The sequence below is a fragment of the Dermacentor albipictus genome, chromosome 1, assembly GCF_038994185.2.
Source record: "Dermacentor albipictus isolate Rhodes 1998 colony chromosome 1, USDA_Dalb.pri_finalv2, whole genome shotgun sequence".
Classification (NCBI taxonomy): Eukaryota; Metazoa; Arthropoda; class Arachnida; order Ixodida; family Ixodidae; genus Dermacentor; species Dermacentor albipictus.
The window spans coordinates 380,827,676-380,834,245 of NC_091821.1; the positions used below are offsets into that span (position 1 = coordinate 380,827,676).

General features: G+C 46.4%; 1 long non-coding RNA gene across 1 annotated transcript; it reads right to left on the bottom strand.

Annotated features, from left to right (window-relative positions):
- Positions 1-824: 824 nt before the first annotated feature.
- LOC135900339 (uncharacterized) lies at positions 825-2,871 on the bottom strand. Its single transcript, XR_010563844.1, has 2 exons — positions 2,665-2,871; positions 825-1,326 (listed from the first exon to the last, which is right to left on the bottom strand). It is a non-coding gene; the product is annotated as an uncharacterized lncRNA (long non-coding RNA).
- Between the last annotated feature and the right edge of the window lie 3,699 nt (positions 2,872-6,570).

Genomic DNA, 6,570 nt, shown 5'->3' on the forward strand with positions numbered 1-6,570 from the left:
AGTATAAGTGCGAGAGGCGCGATGACGGGCCGTATACCTCTCGCATCTAGCAAACACGTCGCCTCATCTATACCGTCATGGGTTGCGGGGTGGCCGTCCCGGAATCAGAGCGATTCCAGATTTATTCCGGATTTTACAAAGACCGGCCACTAGGATTGAATGGGAATGAAATAGTGGCGAATTCTGCCTAAGTGAAATGAGAACGTCACTGCGCCTATTTTAGTCGTAATGAAATTAACATCGTCGTTTCCACAGATGCGGCAGATCTGGGCCGGCATATAATGTAACGATTGTGCATCCCTATGCCCTTTCCTTTCTGTGCTTCGTCAGTGGTCTAGCCGAGCAGCTGCGCTCCGCTCACGCTACCGCTGGGATCGCCCTGCCGTCGATTGTGGGTGACAAGAAGGGAATGGAATCGAATGAAAGAAATCCTTACGTTATACCGGCTCTGCAAACCAATACATAAACGTTGAAGCGCAATAATATTGAATTCGAAACCCCTGTTCGTGCCCGCCGAGAGAAGTAAAGGCTGAGTCGCCGGCCAGCCTTTGAGATGTCAACTTCAATATAGCCGAACAGTGCCTTCAGGATATGTCGAAGGAGGAGTCAGCTGCGGCCATTACTCCAGCTGTCGCAAATATTTATTTATTTATTTATTTATTTATTTATTTATTTATTTATTTATTTATTTACTTAACGTACTTCTCAGGCCCCTAGGGGGACATTGAATGAGAGGGATTATTACAAAACGAAGTTACAGGGCGAGGAACTGAATTAACGGAACAGGCAACAAATCCAGGAGCAAAAGTAAAATAAGCATGGAACATCATTACAGGATTCCTTTATTAAATGCTAGTAGGTGTTGGCAGAAAAGAAAACGGCACGACATTGAACAAAAGCATCAGCATCAACGTAGGAAAAGAAAGAAAGAAAGAGGAAGGCGAACATGGCAATACGAAGGCAACACGCAGTGTGATTAACATACGTGCCGTCTAATCTAATGCACTTGTGGGAACACGCGAGAGTTTAGTACACGAGTTTCGCACAGATCCACTGACATATCTTGTGAGTGAATTTCACGTCCTCACGTATTCGTGTTAGAAGACGCGACACCGTGCTCTTGGCCGCACTTGGCATCGGTGACTGCAACAGTCTTGCCGCCTCCTGAAGACATCGCGTCTGCAATCGTTTCGGCTGCATGAATGCGCAGGAGCAGAAAGCAGCACTCAATGGAATGGCGTCGACTGTGTGAGTCACAGGCAGCTGGCTGCTTCCATACTCTACGCAGCCAACGGAACAAAGCAGGAGAAGGTGCGTTGTTGTCAGCTGCCATAGAGAGAAAAGAGAGAACATAGACAAGCTTATGCTATTTACGCGGTAACGATACGGTGTTGGCTGCTGATTCTCTTTGCTATGTAAATTTTGTTTGGAGATATAGGCACTGTAATTGAAATTGTAGGTGCTAGAGCCTGCGAACATGAGAGGCATGCTAGTATATATGATAAATTTCCCAAAGAAGGAACCACCATGAATTGAGATAGAATATATATATATATATATATATATATATATATATATATATATATATATATATATATATATATATATATATATATATATATATACATTGTAAACCCTGATGAAGATCGGTCCACCGATCGAAACTGTCGAAATTAAATATTGTTCTGTTTACCTTGTAGCACCACTCAAGTTCTTTACGTTTGAAAAGTAGCCTGAAGAATCCCTCTTTGCCTACTATATATATATATATATATATATATATATATATATATATATATATATATATATATATATATATATATATATAGAGAGAGAGAGAGAGAGAGAGAGAGAGAGAGAGAGAGACGCGTTATATTTGTGCATAGACACCATGTCAAAATCCATGACGTCAAGGCGAGCTGGCGAGGAAACGCAAAAATTTTCCAAAAGACGGTTGAATTCATGATTGAAAAGAGGTTTACTCCGCCTGAACAAATTAACAACAAAGGAGTACCGACGTTTCGCCACCTATGCAGGTTGCATCTTCAGTATGCACAATAATATCACGGAAACGTCAGAGCGGCGTCGCCACCCATATCCATCGTTTTCGCGTCTTTGGTCACTTATGTATACCAAGCTTTCTCCGTTTTGCTGTAGGAGGCTGCTTTTACTAATGAGGCTTAACTTACAATGTTCCTCTTTAGTATTTATTACCTTAAGGGAGGCGCTCCGACGGTGTCTTTCAAGGCAACAAACCCCGTGAAGCCGGCCGGAGTCTATGTATTCGAGTCACGTGCGGCGTTGGCAACATGCAGCCTCTGACAAACACCCCTCCGTGACAACGGATGTGACGGCGGCGGCAGCGTTCCTGCGCATCTCGCCGCTGCTGGCCAAAAATATACGCGCCTGTCACTGTGAGGTCGCGTATCTGTATAGCGCGTCGGGTGCTCTATAGCGTTGTGCCAAGCGCTGGCGCGGTTCTGACAAAAAATTTAAGTATCAAGTTTACAACTCTGTAACTGTAACCATTAACTAAGGCAATAAAACCGATATCACAGTTCTGTAACCTGGAGCTAGTAATACGTAAAAAGGGCACGAAATTGTCTCGTGCTTCTCGGTGCCAAGTCAAGCAAGTCAAGTCTCTAATGAATGAAAGCGTCGCACCTGCGACAGCCATGCTCCTACGCGGCTGTTGCGCAGAAGTGTGCCTGTGGCCGATCGAATTGCAGGCTCGCATCCACGATCGCCACAGGGTTACGTCAGCTGTTGTGGTCCAACAAAAACAGGCCAGAATTCAGAATATGATTCGGCGCTGCTTCCGGTCCCTGCTTAACCTCGGTTCTGGAGGCAGACAAGAAGCATTACGGGTCGTCGCTCCTGAATTCAGTGAAAGAAAAAGAAAAAAGAAAATGTATGGCCATTTCAGTCGCTTGGCGCGAGCCGAGCTTGGGGCCATATTTAGTCCAATTCTGCATCTATCGATCGATCAATGAATCTTTTTTTTTTTATTGTTTCCAGGAACAACGCGTAGGTCTGGGTGCTGGTGCACAGAAAAACAAAAAAAAAACGAAAAGAAACGGCAAAAATTTTAAACAACCGCGACTAAAAGTAATCGGGATAAAAAACTGGAATGAAGAAAAAGAAAGAAAAGAAAAGAGCTGGATAAACAACTTCATAGTGAATAACACTGCAGCAATAACGCGCAATTGAGAAACAGGAAACATTAACGCTACAGTTATCAGTTAAATATGTTGCAGTAATCAATCAATCATCAAACAAGCATGCCGCCCCTGGTCTTTTCCCCTTTGCTGCTCCTCGTATTCATGCTGAACTTTGCCTTGCCTACCCATACCGGTGGCAAGCCCGATCCAAATAGGTCGCGAAGATTAGGGTGTAAAGCGGTTCAGAACAAATTGTCACCAGCGTCCGCAAGGATGGTTATCGGAGCAGCAATTGAAGCGCGACTATGTGAGGAAGGAGCAAACTCTCGGAAAGAAAAAAAAAAGCGTTTTAATTAAAACGAAACAGTTTGATTCTTTCAACGAAAACAAAACACCTAACCAATTTTATATGCGTGTGGCGAGGAAATAAAAGGCAACTCTACTTTACTTTTTAATTATCAATAAATACCTTTTTCTTCAGCACCCACTATAAGACGCCGCTATCACTTGCAATGAAATGCTGCTCTTGAAATTACCGCCCGATTCGTGGCCTGTCCCCCGTAGTGGGTTTGTGACATTAATTGAGGCTTCATCATCATCAAGCGTGTAGAAAGGCGCGCTCGTGTTGTTTTGCTTTAGTTGTTTTCGTGCGGCTGCGCTGGCCAACGGACTTGTCGTCCGACAATGGCACAAGTGCTCTGTACACCCGAAAGCTTTCGTCGGCTTCCGAAGAAAGTATGTTCCGTGCAAGAGTGCAATTGCGAGACCCGTACGGCTGACCTTTTGCAGCGTCGCTTTCCGCGCTGAAAGCACGAAACAACCATCGAGTCGTATTGCTGGGCATATAAGAATACAGTTCTAATGAGAGGCCACCAAAAAAACTTTCGCACCCTTGAAATAAAAAATGACGTAACTTCTGCTTTTTACGGATATGGCGTCACACTATTTTTTCTTCCGCTGTAAATGTTCCCTGGTCACACAGATTGGGCTAACCCCATCAACCGCCGATGAATCGCCATGTTTTGAACGCTACCGGATATATTCGCCTTCGCGGGTCTGAAACAACAACGAAATCAGCTGCTAGGCTGGTTCTATTACATAAGAAATGATAGTGACGTCACTCCCCACGTCGCACGCTAACAACTACGTCGTGATAATAATAATACATGGGTCCACTGGTCCACTGTCGGACGGCGTCGCGTTCGCCTCTTCGAGATCGCTCGTCGTGTTCAAGCGCTGCAGGGTCCCTTCTTCTAGAGTTTGCTGTATGTGGCTAGCCACATACAGGAACTCTACCTCCTTCGCGTTGACGATGTCGTCCGCGACAGCGGTGGGGCGGCAGCCCAGCCTCTGTTGTTTCCGCCATCGCAAGCCAGCAGCGCGTCCTTGACCAGCAGGACCGCGCTTGCTCAACTCCTGCTCGGGAGCGGAAGAGGAAAGACACTGTTCTTAAGTTTCTTTTCTTCTTCTTCTTCTTTACCGCGACTTAACGTTGTCGCGGTAAGTGTGTTGCGAGGAAAGTCACGTATTGGCAGCGAAAAAGTCTGCGGGGTCACCGAAAATTAAGAAAGAAAGAAAGAAAGAAAGAAAGAAAGACGACATTGAAATACCAAGCGCATTCCGCCACCTCTTTCCTTCGGCTTGATTCCGGCCTCTTTTGCTTTGCGCTCCGACGCTTTCCACTTTTCTTCTCCTTGATGACGGCGCGGCGCGGTAACGGTCCCCTATAACGTATCCGGGAGGCAACGCGCCACTCCGCCCCGAGGGGTTGCCACCGCTAGCAAAAGACGAAGAAAGGAGTTGAAGAAAACAGAAAAACTCGTGTGGTGCGCGTGGCTCTGACAACGCGACATGTATATACGTGGTACGTCGCACCGGTGTTGCCAAACATAGCACTCGCCTCCCGCCCTCGTCGCACCAGGTGGAGTCGGCGGCGGTGAATGCGCCTCCTCGCAGGAAGAGGAAAAGGTCGCTGGCAGCGTCGTTGTCGTGCTCGCGCCCTCAAAAGCGCTTGCGGCCGACTGCGCTCGTTTCCCTCTCAAAACGCGCGCGCGGAGGCGAGTTGTTTATGCATCGCCGCCGCTTATCAAAAACTTTCATCTCGCGGGACTACTACGCGTCGGCCTAACGGGACCTTGCAATGCAGGCCTGTTGTCGCTCTTTGAGGTGCGAGCCCTTCCAGGTATCTCATTACAGCCACGGGGAGAAGAGGGTTGGAGAGGGGTAGGACACTCGAAGAAATCGAGAGCTTGCAGAGTTCGCCATCATAATGCTCAAGAGATGCATCAAAACGCGTGAATCGCGCTTGCAATGTTTCAGTCGGGACCGCGTCCTTGACAATCCAGGGCTAGCTGTAAGAAGGAACTCACAATAAGAAGCGACATAACAGATGCCCCGGAGCGATTGCCAGGACGTCGTGATGTCCTGCTTCCACCTGACCAACTCTTGGGTTATGACGTCGTAACACATACCACCCCCCACCCCACCTTTTTTTCCCCCTCGCAAACGAAGGCTAGACTGGTTCGTGGAAAAGCCATAATAGTGAATCGCTCAGGGCTCTGACGCTTGCCAGCATTTATTTTTATTTTTTTGCGTTTGGAGGTTCAGGACCTTGACTTAACGAAAAAGAAAGTCATATTGGTGTTCCTTTAATTATAGACACAGTTTCGTGGCGTTTTGTTTCGGCGCATCGGACAGAAATCTTGCGCAATTGCTGAACATTGTCGTTGCTGTCGTTGTTGAGAATTTATTGCCACGCAATATACGTCAAGGGTAACAGCCAGCCTGGAGGGTGCGCTGCCTGAAGGGGAAACGTTCACGCTCAAAAGTGGAATATAGAATCTGCCTCGACAAATAAATCGCACACAAGCGAGACAAGCAAGAAAATTAAAGCAACAAAACGGAAAGAAAGGTCGGCTACGGGAACAGCAATGCGATTTCAAGCACAGCTGCACACTTGCTTATGGAAAATAGCAATTTAACAAAATATTGAACGTGTTGTGCGCGTGCACCTTATACGAATACGCAAGACGCGCTTGTCATGTAGCCCAATATCTTATAAACATCCTGGCTTTTACAGCAGCAGGTGTAATGTTCGATAGTGTGTCTAAATTATTCGAATAACACGGGTCACAATAAGAGCGTCTTCCTTTTACGCAGTTCGTATGCATGCTCCGAGAACAAATCGTTCTGTCAAGGTTGGTGAGAGACGACATTCCAACGATGCCCATGCCTGACGTACATGGTATTGAAGCACTGTGGTGTAAGATTACTGTAGGTCAATCTGTATTCTTCGTAGGAACTATGTACCGGCCCCCAAACGCTGATTGCAGTGTACTTCATGCACTGGCTGATTACATGCAACGTCATCTTCAGGATACTCATAAAATTATACTCACGGGCGACTATA